Raw genomic sequence first — 21,727 nt, 5'->3', positions numbered from 1 at the left:
CTTGGGGGCCTTTTCTTCCTTGTATTATATTAAATTCCACAATTTATCCATCTCCTAGACTGTGGAAGTATTTTTTGGGGTCTTTTGTTTGTATATATCTCATAGATATATACAGAGACATCTTTACCTCTGTGCAGAACTATATCATCAATCATGTTACGTTTGTATTTGGTGTGATATAAGCAAAGAGGACAATGAAGGTCTTTGGGTCCTTCCTCAGGAACTGCTGAATGTCCAGCTTCCACATGCATAGTAAAAGCAGATCTGTGAAACAGAAGGGAGACATGGAAGCAGTCAGAAGAGGTGTGTATGGAACACTGAAGTGTCAGAGCTCTATTACAAAAGTGTTGTATAAAATGGTATAGATAGCCCTCAGCCTTCTCTCCATAAAGCCACATGGTATTTCATCAGGACTATTCACATGAGCATAGGTATTTGCAGGCTCATATCACTAAGTAACTGAACACACATTGTGCACAAGCAATTTTTTGCAGTGATTGCTCTATAGTTACATTGCTACAGTTAAGATGTCAAACGCATTTCCAACTTTTGTGCTCGTTATTTTCTTGCCTTTAGCAGAGGCCTTTTAGCAAGCTGAGTAAAATCCTTTCACCTATCCTAGACTTTGAAGGGTAAAAATTATTTCTGATGGCAAACAAAAAAAAAAAAAAAATCCTGAACTGTGTCTCTCTTTGCAGGACTAGCCCCACAATAGTTGAAATGTTAATTTAAGATATGAAATCAACTTGCACCTACAGTAAGTTTGACACCAAGTTGGTAAGTTTGAAAACCTCAATTATGAGGATCTGAAAATGAAAGACTGAGAATACTTCAAAAATGAACAGTACTTTTACCCCAAAAAAAATCTCATACCATTAGCTGCATAATTAAAAGATAAAAGAAACATACATGCAGAGAAAAATACCTATGCACCTATCAAGCCACAAAGTCAAGTACTAAAATGAGAGGTGTTTGTAACTTAGGGGAATTAGGTCATTTTTTTCCCTGAGGCAGTGCTAAAGTTTGTAAGAACAAAGCTGCTGATGGCATTAAATTGCAGAATTTAAAGCCCCTTTGAAAGTTCTCCAAGTGTGTTATCTTGAACACAAAATAGTTTGCTAACACAAATGGCTTTGGGCCTGATCCAGTGGTCATTAAAGCCAATGGGTGAGTTTTTATCAACTTCAGTGGATACTCTCATGTTTAGTTCTCTCTGGTGACTAGAAGTGATTTTTTTTTTTTTTTTTACAGAGAGCTCATGTGTGTATATTATACATTTAAAGAGGAAAGACTTAATCCCAGAAAGTTTGAGACATCACAATAAAGAACACAATTCCCTTTATGTAACTATAAACATGCAATTACAGATCGATTTAAGGCAATTTTGCTCAATCCTGTGTCCTGACAAGAAATTAACTCTACCCTAGCTGAAACCAGGATGGCATCCTGGTAGGAGAAAAGGCTAGTCTTGTATGAGACCTCTAATATCTAATGTCCACTATATGGATATGTACCAAATATAATGGGTGAATAATTGTCTGAAGAGTCAGGCTCCAAGAGTTGTAGTAAATAGGGTAACATCTGGCTTTTGGCCAGTCACTAGTAGAGTTCCCCAGAGCTCAATTTTAGGGCCAATTCTCCTCAATGTTTCAATCAATGACCCGGACATAGGAGTTTAGTACACACTAAGTAAGTTTGCCAATGCTGCTAAATTAGGAGCAGCTGTTGCTTCTCTCAAGGGTAGGGAGACCTTATAGAGAGATCTTGATAGATTAGAGAGCTGGGCAATCACCAACTGTATGAAATTTAACAAGGACAAATGTTGGATACTGCACCTGGGATGGTGTAACCCTGCATGTATGTATAGATTGGGGAAGGAGACACTGGAATGCAGCCCTGCAAAAAGGAATCTGGGGGTTTTGGTTGTCAGTACACTCAATATGAGTCAACAATGTCCCCGGCAGCCAAAAGGGCCAACTGTATCCTGGGGTGTACCAGGCACAGTATAACTAACTGGTCAAAAGTGATTATCCCACTAAATTCAGCATAGATGTGGCCTAACCTGGAGTATTGTGTGCAGTTTTGGGATCCACAACATAAGAAGAATATAAAAATATTAAAATGTGTCCAAAGGAGAGCAACAAAGATGGTAAAAGGACTAGGAGGCGTCTTATGAGGAGATGCTGAGGATACTAAGTAGCTCAAGTTTGTTCAGTTTAGAGTAGAATGAGGGAGGACCTCATTGCTGTCTATAACTTTCTCATGATAGGGAGTGGAGATGGAGGTGCTGATGTATTTTCTCTGGTGTCCAGTGATAGGATGTGAGGGAATAGCTTAAAGCTGAGTCAGGGGAAGTTCAAACTGGATATTAAGGAAAAAGGTTGGTCACTGGAACAAGCTCCCCAGCCCATCAGTGTTTGAGAAGCATTTGGATAATGCTGTTAGATATATGGTTTCACTTTTAGGTTGCCCTGTGTGAACCAAGGACCTGGACTCCATGACCCTTGTGGGTCTCTTCCAACTCAGGATATTCTATGATTCTGTGATCTGTTGCCACAAATAAGAAACCCAGCCCGGTTCCATAAACTGGCCCCTGGGCTGACTGACAGGGGCTTCACCCAATAACATCCTTCCTAAGGTGCAAGCATTTCACTAGTTCAGGACCTGGGGAGTGTAAAGATCAGACCAATGAGCTGTCTAGACACAGGAGTTTTGAATTGCCTATAAAAGTAAGCTCCGAAAAATAAACATGCTGTTTGCTGATGACCAACCGAGGTTTGTCAGGTGTGTGTCTCCGATGCTCGACCACTGCAGTAACAGTAATCTTAACAGAAAAGGTTGAGCATTATTCAACAGAACGTCTCTCCTTTACCTAACCACACTCCTAAGGACCTTTGTGACCTTAAATGTCTGCTAAGGGGGCTATGACTGAGGGTTCAAAATACCAGAAGGAAACTGAGAAACAGCGCAACTACACAAACCTTTTTGCATTAGGGAACATGGCTAAACATGTACACATACACACACACAGAGGAAACATAAAATTTTTCAATGTTTAATTGGATTTGCTGAAATGTTTCTATATGCAGTCAGACACTTTGGAATATGCTTTATATTTCAGCCAGATAAATTGCAGGAGGGTGGCAGTAAGGATTATGAGAGCTTTCTTCATAGAGGGAATAGAAATATCTATAATCTACCTAGAACATCTGACTGTGTCATGCTTCATGCTAATTGTTCGTAAAATATGCCTTCTTTTTGTAGAGAAAACTCCTCATACTTGATGGTGAGGACCAGCATCTAATTACAAACTGTGAGGAGGAAAAAGTTCCCTACTCCTTACACTATTTACTGCAGTGAGTAGAGCTTACTTCAAGTGTTTCTCATGCTTTCCTTTTCAGCAGATGTTACAGGCTGTTGTAGGAATGAAGAAAAATAATTACATGGATGCTGCTGTGATCTGGTATGGCATTTCCTATGTTTCTTTCCCTGGTCACCACTGGTCATGTGTTTCTTAGCTACAGCAAGTTCTCACAAAGATTTCAGAAGTCTTTTGAAGTGCTGAAAAAAATCCCTTTAGAGGTTCAATTTATTTGTTTTGCACAATGCTTACTTAAAGCCTGTATAAAAGGAACAGTCTTTGCACTTGAAGAGTTTCTCCCCCCCCCCTCCCGCCCCCCCCATTCTTGTCACGGTAATGACGTTGAATGCTCTGTATGTAACCAGAGAAAAATCCACAAAATTCACAGTTAAGGAGAGCTTCTGTTTTTTCCATTCCTGCAGTACTCTCAGAAGGTGGGAGTCTGCTGATGTTATTGTTCCTGGCCAGAGCTGCAGACTGGTAATGGTTCAACTGTTGCTGAACATCAGGAGGTTGTGAGTATGAAGCGTCTATAAAGAAAGAGACAAGTTGTCATTCCAGGTGGGTCAATGAAATTTAAAAAGATTCTAGGCCTGTGTCCTGGTTTAGGGCAAGTTTGGGAGATAACCTCTAAAGGGGCTTCTCTACAAAAAGCAGATTTAATTGCCCTTTCCTCTTCTAACTGGTTTGGGAGAAAATATTTCTTTGGAGAAAAGTGGAAAGAAACTTGTTTATTAAACAATAGAACTCAAACAATATTAAATAATAAAACTTTTCACTGCTCCAAAAAAACAAACTCAGAACAGTCCTTTCTCCGGGTTGCAGCTCGGCTCACTTAGTCTCTGATCAGTCTCTCTGATGCTGGAAACGCCGGGGCCAAGGCCCGGCCAGGGGGGCCACAGGTGGAGCTGCCGGTGCTCTTCTGGGTGTTCAGTCTAGAGCAGGCTTGAACAGGTCTAAGAAAAAAGGAAAAAATTACAGTCCAGGGAACTTCTTTGCTTCAGCTAGCTAAAACTAACTAAAAGCAGAAAAAAAGGGAAAAAGGAGCTCTGTCCGGCTGTCTGTCTATCCGCAGACAACACAGTCCAGGAGCAGGAATGTGGAGGAGTGAGAGCAGTCTGAAAACAAATTGCACGCTTCTTCCTTCCCCTCTTCACTGTCTGTAAGAGAGTCTTAAAGGTGTAAAACTTATTATTTGGTATAAACAGAACAAGACGATTGGGGATAAAAGCATTATATAGTCAACCCAGGACATTCTACCCCTTATCCCCATATCGTCACCTTACTACTAAAACTAATATATATTCTAACTCTACAAACACATACATTATACATCCAATATACAGCTATACACAGACAATGGTGGTAACATTCAGCAAACAGTCATATTTATACATGGTTCTCACCCAACAATCAGATCTCCCTGAGGTACACATCGTGTTTTTCTATCTTTTTGCATTATCTACCATGTGTAACTTGGTCTCTGAGCAAAAACAACTTTGCGAATGGGTTTGTCTGTACTCGAGGCAGGATTGATCTAAACTGTCCTCTCTAATGTCTTGGTTTGAAAAGACAGGAGTCTGTGAAGGAAGGCAAAAAGCCTTCTGTGAAATGGAAAAGGTAAACCCCCTCCTTCCGAATTATCACAATTTCAGAATTAAAAGGCCTCTCAGGCAAAGATATGGGAATGGGAATAACAGCTTTTTTACTAGGAAGGAAAAAAACCAAAAACTAAATAACAATGTAATTTAACACAAGCAAAAAAAACCACTGGCAGAGTGAGAAAAACCTGACACCCTGAGAAGTCAGGGTGTTGATAGTAGTCCAGCCAGATGGTGGCTGCTCCTCCTGGAGCGGCGATCTGCAGAAGGGTGTAGATCCTTTCTGAAAACGCGGCGAAGGAGCAGCTGGGCCTTGATTCCTGATTCCTCTGAGAAATCCAGCGAAGAAGGCTGTCTGTGGTCTCAGAAATGCTTGTTTTATGGTCGCAGGGATGCTTGGCTCCTCCCTCTGGGTGGAGCATCTCTCAATGGGATGATGTAACTAATCTTACCAGCCACAGTGAGTAATTCAATAGCCCATCAGCAGGAGATTATCTTCCTGGTAGTGTCATTGTTCTTGAAAGAGATAAGAAAAACTGCCCAACCCCCAACAGATGGCAAAAAAAGAATACATGCCTATTTTACAGGCCAGGACACCATATAGCCCATTAGCAGGAGATTATCTTCCAGGCAGTGTCATTGTTCTTGAAAGAGATAAGAAAAACTGCCCAACCCCCAACAGATGGCAAAATAGAATACATGCCTACTTTACAAGCCAGGACATTATCCACCCCTTATTCTATTTCCATCTGTGTCACAATGAAATCTTATACTCAGTTCTCACTTAAGACCAGGTTTCCCTGTGGTACACAACGGGTTTCCCCATCTTTCTGCATTACCCACCAAGTGTAACCAGGTCCTTGAGCAAAAACAATCCCACGGATGGGTTTGTCTCTGCCTGAGGTGGGATTAATCCAGACAGTTTTCCCTAAAATACCCTTCATATGTACCACAGGGACTTTATCTCCATCTATTGTGTGCAAGGGTTCAGTCTGGGCAGGGCCAGCTCGATTGATGGACCCTCGGGTGTTGACCATCCAGGTTGCTTTTGCTAGGTTATTTTCCCAGTTTCTAAATGTTCCCCCACCAAGTGCCTTCAGGGTAGTCTTAAGGAGTCCGTTGCACCGTTCAACTTTGCCAGCAGCTGGAGCATGATAGGGGATATGATATATCCATTCGATACCATGTTCTCTGGCCCAGGTGTTGATAAGGCCGTTCTTGAAATGGGTGCCGTTGTCAGATTCAATCCTTTCAGGTGTGCCATGTCTCCATAGGACTTGCTTTTCCAGGCCTAAGATGGTGTTCCGGACAGTGGCATGAGGTACAGGGTAGGTCTCTAGCCATCCAGTGGTGGCTTCCACCATGGTCAGCACGTAGCGCTTGCCTTGGCGTGTCTGGGGCAGTGTGATGTAGTCAATCTGCCAGGCCTCCCCATACTTGTACTTGGACCACCGCCCCCCATACCACAGGGGCTTCACCCGCTTGGCCTGTTTGATGGCAGCACATGTCTCACAGTCGTGGATAACCTGAGAAATACTGTCCATGGTTAGATCCACCCCTCGGTCTCGTGCCCACTTGTAGGTGGCATCTCTGCCCTGATGACCCGAGGCATCGTGAGCCCATCGAGCCAGGAACAACTCCCCCTTATGGTGCCAATCTAAGTCTATCTTTGACACTTCTATTCTCGCTGCCTGATCTACCTGCTCGTTGTTTCGGTGTTCCTCATTAGCCCGACTTTTGGGGACATGGGCATCTACATGATGGACCTTCACCGTTAGTTTCTCCACCCGAGAGGCAATGTCTTTCCATATATCAGCAGCCCAGATTGGTTTTCCTTTACGTTGCCAGTTGGCTTTTCTCCACCTTCCCAGCCAGCCCCATAGAGCATTGGCTACCATCCATGAATCAGTATAAAGGTAGAGCTTTGGCCACTTCTCCCTTTCAGCAATGTCCAGGGCCAGCTGAACGGCCTTGAGTTCAGCAAGTTGGCTCGATCCACCTTCTCCTTCGGTAGCTTGTGCAACCTGTCGTGTGGGGCTCCATACGGCTGCTTTCCACTTCCGGTTCATCCCTACGATGCGACAAGAACCGTCAGTGAAAAGAGCGTAACGTGTTTCCTCTGCTGGTAGTTGGTTATAGGGTGGAGCTTCTTCAGCTCTTGTCGCTTGTACCTGCTCCTCATCGTCAGTGAGACTAAAGTTTTCACCTTCTGGCCAGTTCGTAATTATCTCTAAAATCCCAGGGCGATTCAGGTTTCCAATACGGGCGCGCTGGGTGATGAGGGCAATCCATTTGCTCCATGTGGCATCGGTGGCGTGGTGGGTAGTAGGAACCTTTCCTTTGAACATCCACCCCAGCACTGGTAGTCGGGGTGCCAGGAGGAGTTGTGCTTCTGTGCCAATCACCTCCGAGGCGGCTTGAACTCCTTCATAGGCAGCCAAGATTTCCTTCTCTGTTGGGGTGTAGTTGGCTTCGGACCCTTTGAAACTTCGGCTCCAGAATCCCAATGGTCGACCTCGAGTCTCACCAGGCACCTTCTGCCAAAGGCTCCAGGACAAACCATTGTTCCCGGCTGCAGAGTAGAGCACATTTTTGACTTCTGGTCCCGTTCTGACTGGGCCAAGGGCTACAGCATGAGCGATCTCCTGCTTGATCTGGGTGAAGGCTTGTTGCTGCTCAGGGCCCCAGTGGAAATCGTTCTTTTTGCGGGTAACCAGGTAAAGAGGGCTCACAATCTGGCTATACTCGGGAATGTGCATCCTCCAAAAACCTATGGCACCTAGGAAAGCTTGTGTTTCCTTCTTGCTGGTTGGTGGGGACATAGCGGTGATCTTGTTGATGACCTCAGTGGGAATCTGGCGCCGTCCGTCTTGCCATTTCACTCCCAGGAACTGGATTTCTCGGGCAGGTCCCTTGACTTTGCTCTTCTTGATGGCGAAGCCAGATTCTAGCAGTATCTGGATGATCCTCTTACCTTTCTCAAACACTTCTGCCGCTGTGTTCCCCCACACAATGATGTCATCGATGTACTGCAGGTGTTCTGGAGCCTCACCCTTTTCTAGTGCAGTCTGGATCAGTCCATGGCAGATAGTGGGACTGTGTTTCCACCCCTGGGGCAGTCGGTTCCAGGTGTACTGCACGCCCCTCCAGGTGAAAGCAAACTGAGGCCTGCATTCTGCTGCCAGAGGAATGGAGAAAAACGCATTAGCAATATCAGTAGTGGCATACCACTTCGCTGCCTTGGACTCCAGCTCGTACTGGAGTTCCAGCATATCCAGTACAGCGGCGCTCAGCGGTGGAGTCACTTCATTCAAGGCACGATAGTCCACAGTCAATCTCCATTCTCCATCAGATTTGCGCACAGGCCAGATGGGGCTGTTGAAGGGTGAGTGGGTTTTGCTGACCACCCCTTGGCTCTCCAGCTCACGAATCATTCTGTGGATGGGGATCACGGCATCTCGATCCGTCCAATACTGCCGGCGGTGCACTGTTGAGGTCGCAATTGGCACGAGTTGCTCTTCCACCCTCAGGAGTCCTACTGCAGATGGGTTTTCTGACAGTCCAGGCAAGGTGTTCAATTGCTTAATGTCCCCTGCCTCTACAGCAGCTATGCCAAAAGCCCACCTGAATCCTTTTGGGTCTTTGAAATACCCACTTCGCAGATAATCTATGCCCAAAATACATGGGGCCTCTGGGCCAGTCACAATAGGATGTTTCTTCCACTCATTCCCAGTCAAGCTCACATCAGCTTCCACCAAAGTGAAGTCTTGTGATTTTCCTGTCACACCAGCGATAGAAATGGATTCTGTCCCCACGTGTCTTGATGGAATTAAGGTACACAGTGGACCAGTGTCGACCAAAGCTTTATACTCTTGTGGTTCTGATGTGCTAGGCCAACGAATCCACACCGTCCAGAAAACACGATTTTCCCTAGCCTCTACCTGGCTAGAGGCAGGGCTCTTCTAAGCCTGGTTATCCTTCTTTTCTTGGGCATATGTCTTAGAGGTTCCTTCAAGGGGATCAGACATGTCATAATCATCATCATACTTGGCAGTTCGGCTATGGGTAACTGGAGCTGCTTTCCTTGTGGTGGAACTTCCTCTCTGAGCCCTGTCTTCCTTCAATTCACGCACCCTTCGGGCCAGAGCAGCAGTGGATTTTTCATCTTATAGCCTCATGTTTTCTCCACAATCGCGCAGGAAGAACCACAGCTCAGCTCGTGGGGTGTACCTTCTCTCTCCATCTGGGGAACGTCTACATTGGGTACCAGAACCTCTGATCTGTACTGCCGAGATTTGGAGGTCTTCTTTAATCTCCTCTCTGAGCTTCTTATGATTCTCCTCGATCTTATCCTCTAATCTCTGCAGACGTGTTTCCACTGCTGCGATTCTGGCATGTGTTGGGCCATGTACAGCATCTGCATAAGCTCGGAGCTTCTTTGCCATGTCAAGCACGGTCTCATCCGTGTCATCCCGCTTCATGATAGCTAGAGCAGAAGCATATTCATGTGGCCCAAGTCGTACCAGTTTTTGCCACATCACAGATGTGCATGGTACCAAGTCTGGATTCTTAGTTGTTATGTAGTTTGAGAAGATAATCTCTGCCACTGCCATTTCTCTCAGGCGTTGAATCCCTTGTTCTATGGTCTTCCACTGTGTTTGCTGCATGTAGAGATCATCGGCACACACGTATTTTTGCGCTACACTGTCCAAGACCCGTGCCCAGAGGCTGTGAGGGTTAGCCTCCCTCATCATGCCTTGGTCGATGACAGGATCATGTGACAGGGATCCCAAATGCCTCGCTTCTGTGCCGTCTAGAATTATAGCCTCGCTTGCAGCATCTTAAAGACGGACTATCCCGCTAATTATGGATTCATCAGATCGTTGGGTGTAATCCTTCCTTAGGCCACGCAGGTCCTTTAGGGAGAAGGACTCAATATTGGCTTCTGATCTTGTGCCAGTTGCTTTGACTCCTGATTTTATGACAGGAAACATTGAGGGTCCTTCTCCTGCATTATCATCACCTACTGGTCGATCGGTATTGTCTGTGCACTTCCCACTTCTAGTGCTAGTAGCAACAGCTATTGGTTGAGGCTTATTGACTGGTTTAACCGCTGGTTTAGGCTCACTATGTGGTTTAGCTGCTGGCTTTGAGCTTGGGGTGTTGGCTGCAACTTGAGTTACTGGGATAGCTCTTGATGTATTTCCCTGCTCCCCTTCTTCTATCTGCTGCCCTAGAGTATCTAGCAGTGTGCGATAAGCATATGCCAGGGCCCAGCTCACTGCAATGATCCTTTTCTCCTTAGGGTCATCATGATACTTCTCTTTCAGATATTTACCCACCTCAGCTGCTTTCTGAATTTGTTCATGGGGAAAGTCCCAGACTACAGGGTCAGAGAATTCTTTCAGGATTTGGCCCATATTTTCCCATTCTCCACCCCACTCAGGATTCTCCACATGTGGGTCTACTTCTGGGTCAGGGGTCTCATCAGCTCTTCTAGACATCTCAGCCCTCATTCTAGAGAAGCTGCAGACCATATAGAGGAAGCCTACCAGATTAAATGCCAGAAAGATGGTCTCTTTAACATTCAGGGGAAACTGAACATTCTCCACAAGTGACGTAACAGATTCAAAGGAGAAGAAGGAAAGGAAAGGCTCGAAAGCCTAATTCCCTGCTCCTCCTCTAACCAGCTGGGTGCAATTACTAATAAATTCCCAAAACATACTGCTAGAACTGGGATGCAGGGTAGGACGAAGAAACTATAAACCATACATATCGTAAACAGACGCCAGGATTTTTGTAAACGCCCTATAAATCATTATCACCAAGGCCAACACAATAGCTAATCCAATCCGTGCCCCTTTACTGCAAAAACTACGTGATAGGGACAATAATCCTAGTGACCAGAAAGGTATTGAAACCTCAAAAAGGTCTAGAGACCAGAGCCACATAAAGGCCTCCCCAAGAGACATTACAAATTCAAATAACATGGCTACTGGGTACTTTAACCTACTACACAGCAAGCACAACCAACCTGTAATCAATAAAGGGTTTTTTTCCACTTTCTCGAGCCCTACGTTGGGCGTCACTAACTGTATTTGTCCTGGTTTAGGGCAAGTTTGGGAGATAACCCCCAAAGGGGCTTCTCTACAAAAAGCAGATTCAATTGCCCCTCCCTCCTCCAACCGGTTCGGGAGAAAATATTTCCTTGGAGAAAAGTGGAAAGAAACCTGTTTATTAAACAATAGAACCCAAACAATATTAAACAATAAAACTTCTCACTGCTCCAAAAAAACAAACTCAGAACAGTCCCCTCCCCAGGTTGCAGCTCGGCTCACTCAGTCTCTGATCAGTCTCTCTGGTGCTGGAAACGCCGCGGCCCAGGCCCGGCCAGGGGGGCCACAGGTGGAGCTGCCGGTGCTCTTCTGGGTGTTCAGTCCAGAGCAGGCTTGAACAGGTCCAAGAAAAAAGGAAAAAATCACAGTCCAGGGAACTTCTTTGCCTCAGCTAGCTAAAACTAACTAAAAGCAGAAAGAAAGGGGAAAAGGAGCTCTGTCCGGCTGTCTGTCTATCCGCAGACAACACAGTCCAGGAGCAGGAATGTGGAGGAGTAAGAGCAGTCTGAAAACAAATTGCACGCTTCTTCCCTCCCCTCTTCACTGTCTGGAAGAGAGTCTTTAAGGTGTAAAACTTATTATTTGATATAAACAGAACAAGACGATTGGGGATAAAAGCATCATATAGTCAACCCAGGACAGCCTGGCAACCTTCAGAAGAGATAAGAGCATTACCATTTCTTCATCTAACCTTTTCTGTATTCTACCATGTAAAAGGTAGTTACTTCAGATTAGGTGTTTTAAATCTTATCTGGGGAGGGAAAAATATATGAGTAACCTACTAAAGACAGAAAGAAAAAGTAAATGGATACCTTTTTCCCTTCCCTTTATTCAACCCAACAGAAGGCTGCTACACCATTGATGCTGTTGAGTCGGGGACAGAAAGAAAGACTCCAGTCTTCAGGTGTATCAGAAGGCTAACTTTAATGAAAGTATCAGGTCTTTTTATAATGTGACTCGTTAACGTGATACTTGATTTGTTTGAAAGTAGAAACATCTGACACTATTGGTGCGCTATGAATAGCACATTGTGGAAAGACATAACTATAAACAATGGTTACAGAAAGAGCGATAATAATTGTTTTAATTCTTTCCTCTAAGATTCCCAGGCTCAGCCTGGGAGAAATTATCTCTGTTGTTTCTTTGACTGAACTGAGAATCTCCACACACCATATAAATGGTATTTTAAAATAACCCACAGACTGGATTATATGTTTCAGCACACAAACTGAAAACTAGAATACTTTATTTGAAAAAAAGGAAGGGAGTCTTGGAAGCTTCACAATACACTGATTTGAATGCGGAAGTTAGGAATTCAGCTACTTTGTCCTATATAATCCACAACTTCACATGAATTGTACAAATGAAAGCAGACAAAGCACAGATGAATTTCAGTGTGACGGTCCCGAAAAGGAAAATGAAATATGATTTTTTTTTTTTAAGGGATATAAAGTGTAACAGCCACATCCTGGTTTTGATACATTTTTAAGGAATAATTCCCTCAGGCAGTATATGTATGGGTTCTTTAAAACACATGCTTGTTGGAAATTTATACCATCCATTCTAAACAATTAGTAAAGAGAAATAAAAGACAAACATGCCTGTACAGCTGTATAGCACCCAGTGTGTGGACTTCATGTGTCTTCAAGAGAGTAAAGTGATTGTTTTATTTTCTCACTACCATATAGTTATATATGCTTTAGAAATAAAAAACAAATCAACAGCAACAACAAAAAGTACCAAAGAAAGCCAAAAGATAGGGAGAAAAATGTGTCCAGGTTCCCCAGGTTTATAGCAGAGACATGAAAGCTTCTTGTAAAATGATTCAAATTTTTTTTTGGTTTTTATGAGTCACATGAGCAGGGACTGGATCATAATATATTTATACTTTCTTATTACTTCTACAGCAAGTTTGCTCACAGTGAGTTCTAACAGCTGCTTCCAGCCTGCCATGAGGCAAATGAAAGCAACTGTGAGAAAGGAAAAAAATCACACTTCACACCAACATTTTATCCAATAAAAGAAGTACACAGCTCTTCTGCTTAAACATACTTAAGATTCTTATGCAGTCAGTGGTGGCTGGAGAGGCAATTTATATGTGTGGGTGGTATATACACCTCTGAAGGGAATGCAAGCCTGTGAGCAACCCATGCTGGAGCAAGCATGCAAGGGAGAAATCATTACACATATCACCTCAGCCTTCTACACCATCCATTTCTTTATTAGAGGAGTTTTGACAGACTGAGTGTAACTTGTGAAAATAAAGGAAGATGAGACTGGTTAGGGGAGAGGATAGGTGTTTATGCATTTGTACAATCGTCATCTTATTTCCTTAATGCCCAAATGAGTGGTGGGAGGTTTGTACTGGTTAGCAATAAATTAACACAAGCAAAATTCCCCAATTTTAAACTGTTTTGCCTACAACAGTAATTAGCAGAGAATGTGGACAACACCAGGACCTGTCCTGGGCTGGATCTGAAAAAACTGGAATGATTTTGAATCTGCAGAAAGAGCCTTGATTCTGCTATTGGGAATTTGTGGTGTAGCTGTGGTGTGAGTGATCGGCTCATTATGTGTTTGAGGGTGAGTGTGAACACTGAATAGCTGGGAAAAGAAGGGTCCAAAGGGACCCAAGAAAATGTTACTGGGATGGGAAGATGAATGGGAAGAGATAGGATCATGCATGCTTCAAGCCCATGTTCTAGTTGCCTGGTACCTGGAGCCTGGACCACACAGCTGGATAAACACATCATGCAACTGGCTCACAGGTTGGGTGCAAAGGGTTATAGTGACTGGGGTGACATCAGACTTGTGACTTGTCACTAGTGGAGTTCCACAGGGCTCCATTTAAAACTCTGTGCTCTTCAACATCTTCATAAATTACTTGGATGCAGAACTTGAAGGGATACTAAGCAATTTTGCAGATGATACAAAACTGGGAGGAGTTGTTGACTCCCTTGAAGGCAGGGAGGCCCTGCAGAGAGACCTTGACAAATGGGAATGCTGGGAATCACCAATCATATGAAGTTCAACAAAGACAAGTGTCGGATTCTGCATCTGGGATGAGACAATCCTGGATGTACGGACAGACTAGGGAATGAGACACTGAAAAGCAGCGCCACGGAAAGGGACCTGGGGGTCCTGGTTGATGGAAAGTTGAATATGAGTCAGCAGTGCCCTGGCAGCCAGCTGAGCCAACAGTGTCGTGAGGGGCATCAAGCCCAGCATTGCCAGCTGGGCAAGGAAGGGGATGGTCCCATCCTCCTCTGGGCTGAGGCAGCCTCACCTCAAGTCCTGGGGGCAGTTTTGGGTGCCACAATATAAGAAAGATCTAAAGCTATTAGAAAAAAGTCCAAAAGAGGGCAATGAAGAGGGTGAAGGGCCTAGAGGGGAAGCCATAGGACAAGCAACTGAGGTCACTTGGCTTGTTCAGCCTGGAAAAGAGGAGACAGGGGACACTTCATCGTGGTCTGCAGCTTCCTCACAAGGGGAAGCAGAGGGGTAGGCACCAATCTCTTCTTTGTGGTGACCAGTGACAGGACCCAAGGGAATGGCATGAAGCCATGTTAGGGGAGGTTTAGATTGGATATTAGGAAAAGGTTCTTACCCCAGAGGTGGTCAAGCACTGGAACAGGCTCTCCAGGGAATGGTCATGGCCCCAAGGCTGCCAGAACTCAGGGAGAGTTTAGAAAGTGCTCTCAGACACATGGTGCTATTGTTGGGGTGTCTTGTGCAGGGCAAGTAGTTTGACTTCGATGATCTTTGTGGGTCCCTTCAAACTCTGGATATTCTATGATTCTGTGCTTTTATGATTAGAACTTATCTGGGAAGGTAGTGATCTAAAACATTTGTTATATACCAGTGCCAGAAAAAAACCCCCAGCATTATGGGGAGTTTGTGGCAATGAGCCCCTTGAGATGGGAGAAGGCCATTAGGATTCTGAAGCCACAGTTACAAAGGTGTGCAAAATAATTATATTCCTGAAGAGGTCCTGGCTGCATATGGAATGGTCTCAATGCCACTGAAGTATTAAGCAAAGAGCGATCACTGTGGCTATGCCCCAAACTGCTGGTCTTGAATTTTATGTTCAAGGATTGAAAACCCACTGAGAGAAAAGCAACCAGTGCTATGTGACAAAAACGTGTCCTGGCTCTTACCCAGCAGGCACATATTAATTCAGGCTCCAGGCCAGGATTAGTGCAGCTTTGTTAGCTAGTGGCTAACCAATCAAGAGTAGAAGGAACACCGAACTCCTTGGACTGTTGATGCCCCAGCAGATGATGAATTAAGTGAAAAAAAAGAGACAGACTTAATTTACTGACAAATCCTGTAACATTACAGCAGGAAATAGGGGATGACAATCCACTTTCTGGAACCCCTCCACATGAGAAGCTGCAACTAACAAAGTGACTAAATGCTCCAATCAGTTTGCAGAGGTAATGGCCTTGAGGATCACCTTGGAACATGCTTGATGTTCGTGACTAACCACTACACCTCTACAATGGAACAAGGCTCATAGGAAATGGGCAAGAGTGATGCGCCCATGAGGCTCAAAGAATAATGCAAAGAGGATGACTTTATCTCAGTATAAAGGGGATGGGAAAGTTGCCTTTGTTTTAGATAAAAAGCTGTCAGTTGAGTGCAAATGTGGTGAAAATATTTCTTCCCTTCCCCTTCATTAAAAGGGTGTCAATGTCTCCCTTAGTTAGCCAGCCGGGCATGGGGAGCAATGAATATATCACTCATCCTAACATAAAATATAGAAATTAAAAACCTAGCAAAAAAAAATGTTGAAGACTGGAAGAAACTTGAGCTGGCTTCAACCCATATATTCCTTCCTGACAACTAGGGACACCCACTGTCATAATGAGAGACCAATAATAGGAAGTACATTAGCATTGTGATTGAACGGGGTATTACAATCACTATATTTTGCAGTGTAACTTATGTTTGTATTGTGTTTTCAGAAACCAAAGTAGAGCAATGGAGATGGGGAAGGGACTAGAGCACAAGTTTGATGAGGATCTTCTGTGGGAGCTGGGGGGACTCGGCCTGAAGAAAAGGAGGCTTGGAGGGACCTTCTCATTCTCTACAAATCCCTGACAGGAGGGTGGAGCCAAGTGGGGGTCCATCTTCTCTGCTAGATAACAAGTGATAGGACAAGAGGAAATGGCCTCAAGTTGTGCCAGGGAAGGTTTAGGTTGGATATTAGGAAAAATTGCTTCAGTGAAAGGGTGGTCAAGCACTGGCACAGGCTGCCCAGGGCAGTGGTGGAGTCCCCATTCCTGGAGGGATTTAAAAGACATGTAGAGGTGGTGCTTAGGGACATGGTTTAGTAGTGGCCTTGGCAGTGATAAGTTAATGGTTGGACTCAATAATCTTAAAAGCCTTTTCCAACCTAAATTATTCTATGATTCCATGATTTGATATTTTGAGTCATGCTGTTAAATCAGAAATCCCATGTAACATCATCTGTCCTTAAATAAGTAAATTTGATATTAAAAATTACATCTTCCACATGTTGAATATCTGAATGAACCTGGTCAGGGAGTATTGAACTCTGACAGCATGTACATACACATATATGGATGGTGGCTAATGTGGTATGAAAATGTATCAAACAATGGTATTCTACTAACTTGTAGTGTCAAGGTAAAGTAATTTGGTCAGCAGAAGAATGGAAAACAATACAACAGCTACTGAAACAAAGACCTACTTTGATACATCTGTCTTGGTTTGAAAGACAGGTGTTTGCCAAGGAAGGCGGGAACCTCCCTTGGTATTGGATTTTACCAATATTACTGAACAGGACTGCCTTGGTCTGTCTGGCCTCAGCTGCTAAACCAAATAGCAGCACCTGTGGAGTTTTCTCCCTAGAGACGCTATTCAGTCACCTGTTGTCACAGCTGGGCACATGGGGACAAGTCCGGGCATGCCCTGAGCTCCAGTGCTTGCGGACTGGAACTTGCTGTTGAAGGGGGTCACTCCTCAAGCCTTCCTGATCTGGAGAAAACTTTAAGGTGAGGTGAAGAAAGGAGTGGGTCCTGATGGAGAGTTTTTAATCCAGAATTTTTATTTTGGGCCACATGGCCTCTGAATCCTGCAACAGCTCCAACAGAACTCCCGACCGTGTGGTGTGCTTGTCCTTTTACCTGGGGAGAGGGAGAGGGGAGGGAGTACAGGGTCCACCAACCAGATATGAGGGGAGGGGGTCTCAGGTGAGAGGGACACCTGGGTGGGCATATGGCCCCCCAGGGGATGGAGAGCATCCTTTGAACCTGCCAATCACTCAACACTCCCTTTGGAATTTCTAGTTTGATAGACAGTGCCCAGTAGGGGTCAAGGGTGGGGAAAAGGAGAGGTGGTGATTGACACACCACCTGAGGAAGGAAACTTCATGGGAGGGGCTAGGGAAACTGAGGCACACCATGACAACACACTGCACCATCTTGGAATGGAAAATATGACTCCCTTCCCTCCGAATTACTGTAACTTTGAAATTAAGGGGGTTTCAGGCAAAGATATGTGAAAAGGAATAACAGTTTTTTACTAGTATATGTATGTATAACAAAGCAAAGAAACAACAAAAATGGCAGCAACAACAAACAAAACCAGAAACCCAGTAACAGCCTTCTCTTGGCTGTCAAGTACTTTCCCCTTTGGTGTAGTTATGGTCACAGCCGGCAAGGGGTGCTGTTGGCTCCTGGCCAGGCAAGACAGGTGTAATGATTCCCCTGCAGCTGCAGGGGGAGCTATGACGCAAACTCAGCTGTCTCTACAATGGTGGGCGCAGCTGGCAGAAGTGATAGAAAAAGGGGCTTCCTTTACAACCTCGCAGGGGGGTAGCCGGTCCCAGTGCCCCTCCAGATAGTGAAATGAGCTGTAGTGGGAACCTCGGAGCAGCAAGCTGGAACGGCAGGGAAAAGCAGACGCCAGAGTGGCAAACAAAATTTATCAGAAACTCCGCAGCTGTAGCAGGAGCCGCGGGGTGTCCTGTAGGCACTGGGTGCTGGGTTACAGTGTAGTGAAAAAAAACAGAGCTGAGACAGAGAAACAGCATGACTGGGCAGTGACAGCCACGCTCCTGAATGCAGCCATGAGATGCTCCCTTGTAGGGACTCAGGGTCCCAGGTTTTCCCCTGAGGCACGTGAGTAGATGGTGAGGGTCTTTAGGGTCTTTTCTAGTGAGGTATGGTGTCAACAAGGTTCCAGTCCAATGTCCGCTCTTACGAGCAGAGCTTCACTCACGGTAGGGGAAGACAGCAGGAGACGGAACCCCGCAATGGTGGCAAATTCTTCCCACGGCAACCTCAGCCTGTCTCCCCTCCAATGCCGAGAGCAAGAGAGAGCTAGGAGCTGCGCTCAGCCCCTTCTCCCCAGCTCAAAATCTCGTGATATCTGCTCTTCCCAAGAGAAAACCGGTCAGCTACCATAGTGCAGCCAGCTGCACTCCTCCCCCTCCCCCTTGGCTATATCTTTTGTCTTTCTTAAGTACTGGTCGTTATTATCTCTTAGCAACAAATGGGACAAAATTCCATGAGAGAAAGGAACAAAAGGAAAAATCCTAACCCTGAACAATATCATATTAACTCACATATCCCAAATTCAAACACAACTCAAGAAGAGAAACAAAATAAATTGCCAGCACAAATTTGGTATGGAAATTTAAACATCATTCCTTTTTAGCCAGGTGTATTGGGTTTCTGTGGAAAGATTTTGGTAGCATAGGGGTACTGCAGGGGTGGTTTCTGTGAGAAATACACCAGAAGCTGCCCCAGTGTCCAACAGTGTCAGTTCCAGACAGCTCCAAAACAGACCCAAAGCTGCCCAAAACTGAGCCAGTTAATGACTGTCTGTCAGATGACTGAGGGTAAAGTTAGAGAAAACTGGGAAGTTATATTCATATTCTAACAGAAGTTACATCAGTATGGAAATTATAGGGTGAAATGCAGTTATTACTCCCTGGATGGAATGCAGTCAGCATGCCCAAAACCTATTCCACAAAGACTCCACACACACACACACACACACACACAAACCTTAAGCACATGCTGAAGGGTATGAAATGGAGGGTGGAGAAGAGTAGAAGCACCCACTCAGACTCTGTAGAAAATCCTTACAGGGAGGGGAGCTCAATGGTATTTTGCAGCTGATAAACCACACAGCACCTGTCACCCAGGGGAGACAGGACAAGATGTCTTACTGCTGAACCAGCAACTGGGGTATAATTGCTCTCCTTGGATGAGCTTGGTTTTGCTAAAAATAGGTTAGAAACTGTTGTAAAATAGTTGATAATTATTAAGCATGTGTAGCCATGATATTTTAGGGAAAAAGCCTCTGCTGGGATTTTTCCTGTCCTGAGGAGCTGAGAGCCTCAGGAAAGAAATGTAAACAATAACTATCTGCTGCTGTGGAATGCCACAGGTGCATCTTCCATTGGTCCATGTGGATTGTTTTCAATCAGTGACCAATCACAGCCACCTGTGCCAAGGCTGTGAGCAGTCACAGGATTTTTGTTATTGATTCCTATCCCATTCTTGTCTTTGTAGCCTTCTGATCTTCCTCTCTCTGTTCTTTTAGTATAGTCGTAATGTAGTATTTTAGTATAATATATAACATAATAAATCAGCCTTCTGATGAAAACGGAGTCAAGCCTCGTGTCCTCACGCAAGGGGTTCTTGCCAAAACAAGAAGCATGTACCATTAGTTTGGTTATTATATGGTAAAAGGGGTTAAAAGGGTAGGTATAAGAAATATGGTACTCAGTGTACCATAATACACCTAAGTAAAGTGCACCACCTCCTCCAAGCGAAATGCCAGCCTGGAAAGAACTGTAATGGGCCAATCAAGCACCTTAAACCTTCATGCAAATGAAAGGATCCAAACAGAAACCAATCCAGAGGGACAAAAATCAGGATAAAAAGGGGCATCTGACCCAGTGAATCTGTGCCACTTCACCTGGAACATTGGGGACATCGCTGCTCAAGAAAGAACCCAGTGCCGGTGCCACAGCATCATCAACAGGACCGCTCCTGCTCGGCCTGCAGGCCCCCATGCTTTAGGCCTTTTTATTATAATAAATGCTGAAATCGCTTTTAGTACCGGGAGTGTGGTCCCATTTTTAACAGTTCTAACTCTAATACTAATGCACACCTCCATACCAAAGTTACCCACCCCCTGGGTATGACCATCCGTCATTGGGCATGCGCTCTAGATTTCATTGACTATATCTTGAGGAGCAAAGTGTGAGAATTTTACACCAACTGATAACAAAGGAATGAATGACTAGAGTCATTAAAGCTCCACTTAAATGTAAAGAAATAGTATAAATATAAGTTAAGAATGGGCAGAAGTTAGGGAAGACTCCATTGTAACTGTGAGAAACTACCGCTCACTTTTAACATTTCAAAGTTTTATTAAACCTTAACAAAAAATTATAACAAAGGACTGAATAAGGAAAAGGTTTTCAGTGCTGGGAGCCCCCGTGACTACTAGCCATGTGCTCCTCTACAAAATGGATGTTCTGCCATGTATATCCTTAGCCCCTCCCAAAGTTTTGTCAGTCAACTCTTTCTCTCCTGTCTATTGGTGGAGATTACTTTCTTACATCTTGATTGGAGGTCAGGTGTTGTTACACTGTGCCTCCTGGTAACAAGCCAGTCTTCTCTAAATGTATTGACTATTAAGGCTATTACAAGGGGGAAAGGGGTCTATGGGGGGGACATATTACAATAACACTATACATCTATGTGAGAGACAACTGCTCACTTTGAAAATGTAAAAGGTTAATTAAACCTTAATAAAAATACAGCAAAAGAACTAAATAAGGAAAAATTTGCAGCACTGGGAACTGCCCTCGTGGGTACCACATGGCCAGTTCATCTTCAAGATGGCTGCTCAGTCTTTTATACCCCTGGGGGTTGCATCAGCCAATCCTGGCCCCTCCCAAAGTCTGTCAGTCAACTCTTCTTTGCCCTTTATTGGTGGAGACAGCTTTCTTGTAACTTGATTTGAGATCAGGTGTTGCCATGCTGCACCCCCTTAGCAACAAGCTTTTGCATTCCCAACTGCCCCATGGAAGGGGCACATGTGCATGCCTTCTCTCTACCTGTCCTAGACAACCCAGGCTGTCTGATGGCAACAATACAGGGGGGGGAAAGGGAACTATGGGGAGAACAGAGAACATCTAAACTACAATAACATAACTATACATCACTAAAGCTTCTCTTAATATTCACACAATAGTCATCCCTTCAATGCGAGAGCAAATCATCTCATTATCTACCTATAACAATCTACATATCTATCTCTTAATTGTGAGAGCCAACTATTACATTACTCATCTATAACAGTAACTAATGAGACCAGTCAACGGGCTGAATATGGAAAACCCCATAGGGAAGTCTGACTGTGTAAGAACCATTCTCTGTGCATGCTGAATTATTATCTCAAGCCACCTTTCATTGGGGATTAGAGCCCAGTGTTATGTTGCTTTGAACATGTTTTTGCAGTCAGATACTATCATCGACAATCCTCAAACCTTAACCTGTCACAATTTTATTAATAAATAGTGTTATTCAGTAAACTATTAATGTGAGTACTTCAAGGGCACTAGCACTTGCCAGTAGTGGGTAATATACTCAATTAAA

The 21,727-nt window shown here is 44.4% G+C and overlaps 1 pseudogene; it reads right to left on the bottom strand.

Moving 5' to 3' along the window:
• Positions 1-21,727, bottom strand: part of LOC135289058 (zinc finger protein 462-like) — a 149,550-nt pseudogene that overhangs the window by 43,129 nt on the left and 84,694 nt on the right.

The sequence above is a fragment of the Passer domesticus genome, chromosome W (genome assembly GCF_036417665.1).
Source record: "Passer domesticus isolate bPasDom1 chromosome W, bPasDom1.hap1, whole genome shotgun sequence".
NCBI lineage: Eukaryota > Metazoa > Chordata > Aves > Passeriformes > Passeridae > Passer > Passer domesticus.
Note: the sequence above shows the minus strand (reverse complement) of the source record. Positions and strands in the feature narration are given on the sequence as shown.